Consider the following 8,879-nt stretch of genomic DNA (forward strand, 5'->3'; position numbering starts at 1 on the left):
CAAAAAGCGTATAAATTATCCGCTCATCAGTTATCTGAAAAGAGGTGTGGGTAGTCCTTTGGTATATTCAGAGTTCCTTGAAGCTGGCCCCATTACTTGAAACGTCCATCTTCTTTCATTTATACTGGCTTAGATCATAAGACACGAATTTGTATTAGAAGCGTGTTTCGAAAGTTACGAAATATGTGGTACATCGAATAGGTTCAAAAGATACGGCAGAAAATTGTTTGGTACACCACTGACCATCAGTACTCTCCAAAAATTGAAATGGGCTAACTTAGTGGAGTTTTAACATCTTAGTTTTTTATTGCTCATTCGATCCTAGTTCGTTGAAGTAATCTTCAGAAATAGGTGTCCTCTTCCTTCCAACTTGAAAAGTCTTTTTCTTAGATCTGCCTAACTCTGTTGTCATTTTCATACTGAGAATCCTAACTCAAATTTGCGTAACTTTTTCTCCGTTGTCTCGGCTACCAAATTTAGGAACTAAGACGTGCGATGTTCCAGTTTCTGATTAATTCAGAGGTGTTTAGCGTACTGTGAAGCCTCACCTTCTCCCTGATGTATAGTCTTGTCAATATCCCCAATAAGCAGTTTGCTCCGGTGGGCAAAATAGACTTGATCACTTGATCCACGATTCCCTAACAGTATCACTCTTTGTCCTAGACCTCAGCAATCTATTACGAAATCGATAGCTATTCTCTTTTACCTTTAATGTAGAACCTTCGATGGTTGTAGCATTTCGCACAACTTTTGGTGGTCTCTCTTTTCTTTCTTATGCGTCAAACATGTAATCACATAGATTGTCACTTCATTCTTTACTTCTGGCTGCTCAAAATATCTTATTGGATTCGCAATATGTTTTATTAAGTTCAGGGCCAATTTGAAAATTCTCTCTTGTAACCTTCAGACACTAATTTCTTGTCTCAACTTCCAATTTCGACACATAACTCTCTCTTGGTATCTGCTTGATTCAACAGTCTTCGATACTCTTAGTAGCTCTTTATCACCATTATTGCGCTCCCTAAGTCCTTGACTCTACGATCTCTATTTCGGCATTTGCATTAGGCATATAAATCTCTCTTTAATTCTCCGTGGTTTACCAAACTTCGACATCTTTGGTGGCCCCTTATTGTTTCATTACGCGTCCCGTATCTCATCGTCACCATGCTGTAAACTAGCAATGGATTTAGTCCGACACTTCCAACCATGCTCTCACTCTCCAACTTAGAACTTTAACTCATCTAACATTTTCTCCTTTGGAATTAATGTCCAAGAATCCCTTAGAAACTTCTTGCTTAGAGCGTCTACTACAACCCCACAATGTTGCATCAGCACGCATCTTAAGTCCTTCGATAATACATCATAGTCATTTCTTAAATGGTTCATTAAGCTTAAGTGATACAAGTATTGGTAGAAAGATCGATCTTCTCTCCATGGCTCGAAGGCTTCCATCGTATCCTGGTATTTTATCCACACGGTGCACTTCATCTCATTTATTTAGTCACGAGCAATACGATCGGCGAGGATTAAAGTTTTAAATTCCCTAGTAATGTCGCTGGTTTATTTTCATATTCAAGAGTCTTGCTCTAAAGGATTGGCACTCTAATAGTTGCACCCAAGAGTTATGCGTGACGCAAAATCTAATACGAGTTTATTTTTCAAAGAAATGTTATGTTCAAAGGGACAAACGAGTAGCACAAACAATGTTCACAAGAATTCAAAAGAAAGTCTTGCATACAGTTAAACGGAGTTGTACAGAACTGATGGAATGCACAAGAGAAACCTAGTTGCATCTCAGGGGAGGAGTTTGAATCAAAGATTAAATAGAATGAATAAAGCATGTCGAATTAAATAGGTTCTAGTTGGCTTTTAAAGAAATGCGAGTTTCCACAAGAAAGCAACTTCACGCACTGCAGGTCTCCAGGATTCAAAGATTATGTGATTACATTAGGATGAGTTCAGGCTTATTTTAAAAGAGACAAGCTTTATATGAGTAAAGAATAAAATCAGAAGAACAATGAATTGGGCTTTTACTGGAAAAGATTCAAGATAGAGTTTTAGATGTAAGCTATAAGAGAAAGGTTAGATTAAGTCGTGAAGACTAGTTGGCACGCTCTCGCAAAGAAGCACTTAGTTGGAAGATTATCCCTTCCAGTACTCCCTTCAACTCGGTCCTGAACTCTACTGATTCTAATAATGTCTTCACTTGTGGTGCAATCAACACTGATCCGACTTTTGGTACTAAGTCTATCACAAACTCACGTTCTCTCTAAGGTAAAAATTCTAGTACATCTTCAAAAATGGCCTCGGAAACTCTCTTGTACAGGAATTTGGTATCACCTCTACTTGTCTCTCAGTCAATTAACAACTCAAGGTTGAATTTGCTCTATTCCTCTTCCTCGTAGTCTTAACGTCATTGGATTTCAAACGGTAACTCTGCATAGCTCTCGACAGTTTCAATTCCTTAGGTATAATCCGCCCTGCTTCCACTGCGTCATTCTAATTCTTATCCTTCAAGAACCTAGCCACTCTTCTAAGTTAGCTAAGTATTGCTCCATCTCAACAACTAATAGTTTTTGACTAATCATCGACTTGGACTTCATGATTATTGAAACTTGTCATGTGTCACGAACGAATATTACATATCAATGGTATGCAAGGAAGTTAGAAATTTAGCTGCTGGTTCATAATTACCTCGGGTCTGAAAATCAGATTTGGTTGCATCATGTCCTTTCTTGTGTGGACAATTTCGAGATACATGCCCTGGCCTCCCGCACATGTAACATATGCCTAACCCGGCCCTGCATGGTCTGTTTGGATGGTACTTCTTGCATCTTGGGCACCTGAAGTCATTCGGTTGAGTTCTAGTTTTCCCTTCTAAATTCGGATCCGGACGATTGTCGTTCCTTCAGTCATTGTTCCGGCGCTAGGAATGTGAAGCAACAAAACGATTCTTTTCAAAATTTTGGCTCTTAGGTGTGATATGCCCTTTTTTTCTCTGTGAAGGGTTCCTGACGATTATTCCTTGTTACCTCAATCCTCATTGAGCTTTCTTCCATTGCCTGACCCATGTTAACTTGCTCCGGATAACCCACTAGTACCCCTGTATTTGGAACATTATGTCCACCATATTCATTATCACCATCGTTGCCAGTTCTAGCTTGTGGTTCCATCCCATCCATCACTCGGATGGTCATAGCAGCAACAGCACCAATGGCAGCAACAATACCCGTCATCGCGGTCACGATATCGGTCAAACTATCTACCGGTATTGTTACCTCATTAACTCTCTGTCCTCGACCTCGATTGCACTCACGACCGTGCTCACGAGACGTCATTTGGTTCCTGTTCATACCAAACAAGTGACATCAAGGTGATCAATCTTAATATCTCAAGTCTAGTATTTCAAAGTCACAGATGCATGCTCATGAGCATTCATGCCATATATATCAGTTAGATACCCCAAACAGCATGTATAGACACCCAGAGTATGCCCAGAGGCATAATCAGTCCGTCTCTCAGGCACTATAGGAACGAACTGCTCTGATACCATAATGTAACACCCTACCACACAAAGCTTTACACCTAGGATGTAAAACAGAGGTAGCGAGGTGCTACGACCTCTAAGTTATAATACATACATATAATATATAAAAGAATATAATAAACTAGGAGCCTTGAAATATGGGCAAAACAAAATTGCCAAATAAAAAGCGCAACGCTCGAGGAATAGAATTACTTGCGAACTAAGAAACCTAAAAGTTAAAGATATGAATAAATGAAAGAGCGAAAAGAGAGTCAACAATACAGTGAAACTAGCTCCTAACTCAGCCTGCGAAGCCAAGGCTGGCCGGAAAATATATACATATATATACATCAGTATTCCAAATACCCAAAATACAGAAAAGGACCCTAGCCCTCCTGTAACCTCTATGAGGAACAAAATAATCAAGAATATTGGAGAGCAAGCTAAGTATATATATACATATATAAATAAACAAAAAACCTAAAATATCCCAGACTACTCCGCTTCAAGAAATCCAAACGCCTAGGGAGGAGTCTCTTGACCTGCATCTCAAAACAACAACACAGTATGGGATGAGAACTAGAGGTTCTCGGCATGGTAAAGGTGCCACGCGTATAATAAATAAGGTTTTGGGAATGCCAGAGGCAATCCTAGAACTCCGTTATCACAATTACAAAACTTAATTTCTAAGTAAAAGCCATAAATAGTGGTAGGTGTTCTAAGTACACTATAATCTTTTGTCTTAAACTTAACACCTAACACTCAACTCATTCACCGTTCCACCATCCCTCCGTCTTCCATAGATTCAGTAGAGACAAGCAACCAAACAAATTCATGCACAAGTAATAAGCAGATAGTGTATATAGCAAGAATAACAGGTAACAGATAGATATGTTCAATTAGGCAATCCAAGATAATGCATAGCAATCACACAAACAAATGCACATGATACATGCCTGTCCTATGGCTGATGAAGCTCATCTATCGGTTATCCAGCCAACCCGACAAGTCCGAAAACCTTAGACTATCTCCTGATGAGCGGATATTTTATACGCTTTTTGGGGGTAATTTCATGTAGATTTTAGCATGTTTTTATTAGTTTTTAATAGAATTTTATTAGTTTTTAAGCAAAAATCATATTTCTGGACTTTACTATGAGTTTGTGTGTTTTTCTTTGATTTAGATATTTTCTGGCTGAAATTGAGGGAGCTGAGCAAAAATCTGATTTAGGCTAAAAAAGGACTGCTGATGTTGTTGGATTCTGACCTCCCTGCACTCGGAATGAATTTTTTTGAGCTACAGGAGTCCAATTGGCCCGCTCTTAATTGGGTTACAAAGTAGACATCCAGGGCTTTCCAGCAATATATAATAGTCCATACTTTGCACGAAGATAGACAACGTAAACTGGTGTTTAACGCCAGTTCCATGTTGCAGTCTGGCGTCCAGCGCTAGAAACACGTCACGAACCAGAGTTGAACGCCAGAAACACGTTACAACTTGGCGTTCAACTCCAGAAACAGCCCAGGCACGTGAGAAGATTAAGTCTCAGCCCCAGCACACACCAAGTGGGCCCCAGAAGCGTTTCTGCACTATCCATCTTAGTTTACTCATTCTCTGTAAACCTAGGTTACTAGTTTAGTATTTAAACAACTTTTAGAGACTTATTTTGTATCTCATGACATTTTTAGATCTAAATTTTATACTCTTTGATGGCATGAGTCTCTAAACTCCATTGTTGGGGGTGAGGAGCTCTGCAGCGTCTCGATGAATTAATGCAATTATTTATGTTTTCCATTCAAACATGCATGTTCCTATCTAAGATGTTCATTCGCGCTTAACTATGGAGAAGGTGATGATCCGTGACACTCATCACCTTCCTCAATCCATGAACGTGTGTCTGACAACCACCTCCGTTCTACATCAGATTGAATGAGTATCTTTTAGATTCCTTAACCAGAATCTTCGTGGTGTAAGCTAGAATTGATGGCGGCATTCATGAGAATCCGAAAAGTCTAAACCTTGTCTATGGTATTTCGAGTAGGATTCTGGGATTGGATGACTGTGATGAGCTTCAAACTCGCGACTGTTGGGCGTGATGACAAACGCAAAAGAATCAATGGATTCTATTCCGACATGATCGAGAACCAATAGCTGATTAGCCATGCTGTGACAGAGCATTTGGACCATTTTCATTGAGAGGATGGGAAGTAGCCATTGACAACAGTGACACCCTACATAGAGCTTGCCATGGAAGGAACTTTGCACTTTTGCATTGAGTTGAGTATTACATTACAGGAATTCAGAAGACAAAGCATCTCCAAAACCCAACATATTCTCCATTACTGCACAACAAGTAATTATTTCACGCTCTTTTATTTTTTCTAATAATTCAAACTGATAATTATAATTGATATCCTGACTAAGAATAATAAAATAAACATAGCTTGCTTCAAACCAATAATCTCCGTGGGATCGACCCTTACTCACGTAAGGTATTACTTGGACGACCCAGTGCACTTGCTAGTTAGTGGTACGAAGTCATAAGAAATCTTGATTTTGATATTGGGATTACAATTTTGTGCACCAAGTTTTTGGCGCCGTTGCCGGGGATTTTCGAGTTTGAACAACTAAAGGTTTATTTTGTTGCTTAGATTAGGAATAATTTATTTTTGTTGCTATAGAGTCATTAAATTCTGAGTCCTTTATTCTTGTTTCAAAAATAATTATTTTTCTTTATCAAATTTTAATTTTTTTCGTAAGTTTAGTGTCTTGTTCTAAGTTTGGTGTTTTCTTGTTAATTTTGATATAATTTTTGAAAATTATTTTGATTTGCTAAAAATTTTAAATTTGGTGTTCTTTCTTTTGTTCTTGGTGTTCTTGTGAATCTTCAAAGTGTTCTTGAGTCTTCTTTATGTTCTGATCTTAAAATTTTAAGTTTGGTGTTCCTTGCTGTTTTTCCTCCAAAATGTTCGAAAACAAGGACCATTAGATCTAAAAATTTTAAGTCTTGTGTTTTTTATGTGTTTTTCTCTTTCATCATAAAATTCAAATTTCAAAAAAAAAATATATCTTTTCTAACTATCTTTAAGCTACTTTTTCGAAATTTTTTTTTAAAAATTCAGATTTCAATTTCAAAACTTTTCAAATCTTATCTTCTTAAGATTTAAAATATATATATATATATAATAATAATATTTTATTATCTTTTTCAAAAATATCCTAACCACTTTTTCTCTCTCCTCAATTTTTTTCGAAAATATTCACAAAATATTTTCAAATTTTTTTAATTTTATTTTTATTTCGTTTTTATTTTATCTTATTTTATTTTATTATTTCGAAAATAAATTTTTATATATAATAAAATAAATAATATCAACATCCATATCATCTCCCTTGCTCCATCATGGAACGAAGTGGAAATGGACAGTCCAGAAGGACTCCACAATTTTTACAAATTGTTGACATAGTACATGATAAGGAAGTAGATCAGGATGTCTACAGATTATTATTGTTTTCATTCGCTGTAAAAGGTCAAGCTAAGAGGTGGTTAAATAACCAACCTAAGGACAGCATAAAGACATGGAAACAGCTGTCAGAAAAATTTCTGAATCACTATTTTCCTCCAAAACGAATGACACAGCTAAGGTTGAGCATCCAAGGCTTCAAACAAGGAGATAATGAATCTCTTTATGATGCTTGGGAGAGATACAGAGAGATGCTAAGAAAATGTCCCTCTAAAATGTTTTCAGAGTGGGTGCAGTTAGACATCTTCTATTATGGGCTTACAGAGAGAGCTCAGATTTCTTTAGACCACTCAGCTGGTGGATCTATACATATGAGAAAAACAATTGAAGAAGCTCAAGAGCTTATTGATACAGTTGCCAGAAATCAGCATCTGTACCTAAGCAGTGAATCTTCCATGAAAGAAGAAGCTAAAACAGTGACTGCTGAACTCAATCCTGCAGAACAAGCTATGGAATTCAATCAGCAATTAGACTTTCTAACAAAATAGTTAGCCGAATTCAAGGAGGTATTACAAGAAATAAGAATGGCTAATATGAATATGGAAGTACAGTTGAAGCAAACAGAACAGCAACTATCAAAACAAATAACAGAAGAGTGCCAAGCAGTTCAATTAAGAAGTGGAAAAATATTAAATACCTCACTTCAAGACAGCAGGAAGCCAAGAAATGAGCAAACTACCCAAAATTCCTCTGAGGACATTAAGAGCCCAGAGAGGAATAATTCTGGCGTTTAAATGCCAGAAAATGGGTGGGAAGCTGGCACTGAACGCCCAAACCATGTTCAGTCCTGGCGTTCAACGCCAGAAACAAGCAAGGAATTGGCGTTGAACGCCCAAAGGAAGCATAGTTCTGGCATTCAGACGCCAGAAACAGGTAAGGAGTTGGCGTCTAACGCCACTCCAACTTCCACCCCTGGCATTCAAATGCCAGTGGGGGATCAGACACATACAAGTGCTGATAATAACCCTTCTAAAAAAGCTTCTCAACCTACATCTGTAGGCAATAAACCTGCAGCAACTAAGGTTGAGGAATACAAAGCCAAAATGCATTATCCTCAGAAATTCCGCCAAGCAGAACAGGATAAGCAATTTACCCACTTTGCAGACTATCTCAGGACTCTTGAAATAAAGATTCCATTTGCAGAGGCACTTGAGCAAATACCCTCTTATGCTAAGTTCATGAAAGAGATCTTAAGTCATAAGAAGGATTGGAGGGAAACTGAAAAAGTTTACCTCACTGAAGAATGCAGTGCAGTCATTCTGAAAAGCTTACCTGAGAAGCTTAAAGATCCAAGAAGCTTTATGATACCATGCACATTAGAGGGTACTTGCACCAAGCAAGCTCTATGTGATCTTGGGGCAAGTATCAACCTAATACCTGCATATATTATCACAAAGCTTGGTTTGACTGAAGAAGTCAAACCAACCAGGATATGTCTTCAACTTGCTGATGGCTCCATTAAATACCCATCAGGCGTGATTGAAGACATGATTGTCAAGGTTGGGCCATTTGCCTTTCCTACTGACTTTGTGATGCTGGAAATGGAGGAACACAAGAGTTCAACTCTCATTCTAGGAAGACCTTTCCTAGCAACTGGCCAAACCCTTATTGATGTCCAAAAAGGGGAAGTAACCCTGAGAGTCAATGAGGAGGAGTTCAAGTTGAATGTTGTCAAAGCTATGCAATATCCAGACACCCCAAATGACTGCATGAGTGTTGATATTATTGACTCTCTGGTAAAAGAGGTCAATATGACTGAGAGTCTCGAATCAGAGCTAGAAGATATCTTTAAAGATGTTCAGCCTGATCTGGAGGAATCAGAGAAAATG

Source organism: Arachis duranensis, chromosome 9 (genome assembly GCF_000817695.3).
Source record: "Arachis duranensis cultivar V14167 chromosome 9, aradu.V14167.gnm2.J7QH, whole genome shotgun sequence".
In the NCBI taxonomy this organism is placed as follows: Eukaryota; Viridiplantae; Streptophyta; class Magnoliopsida; order Fabales; family Fabaceae; genus Arachis; species Arachis duranensis.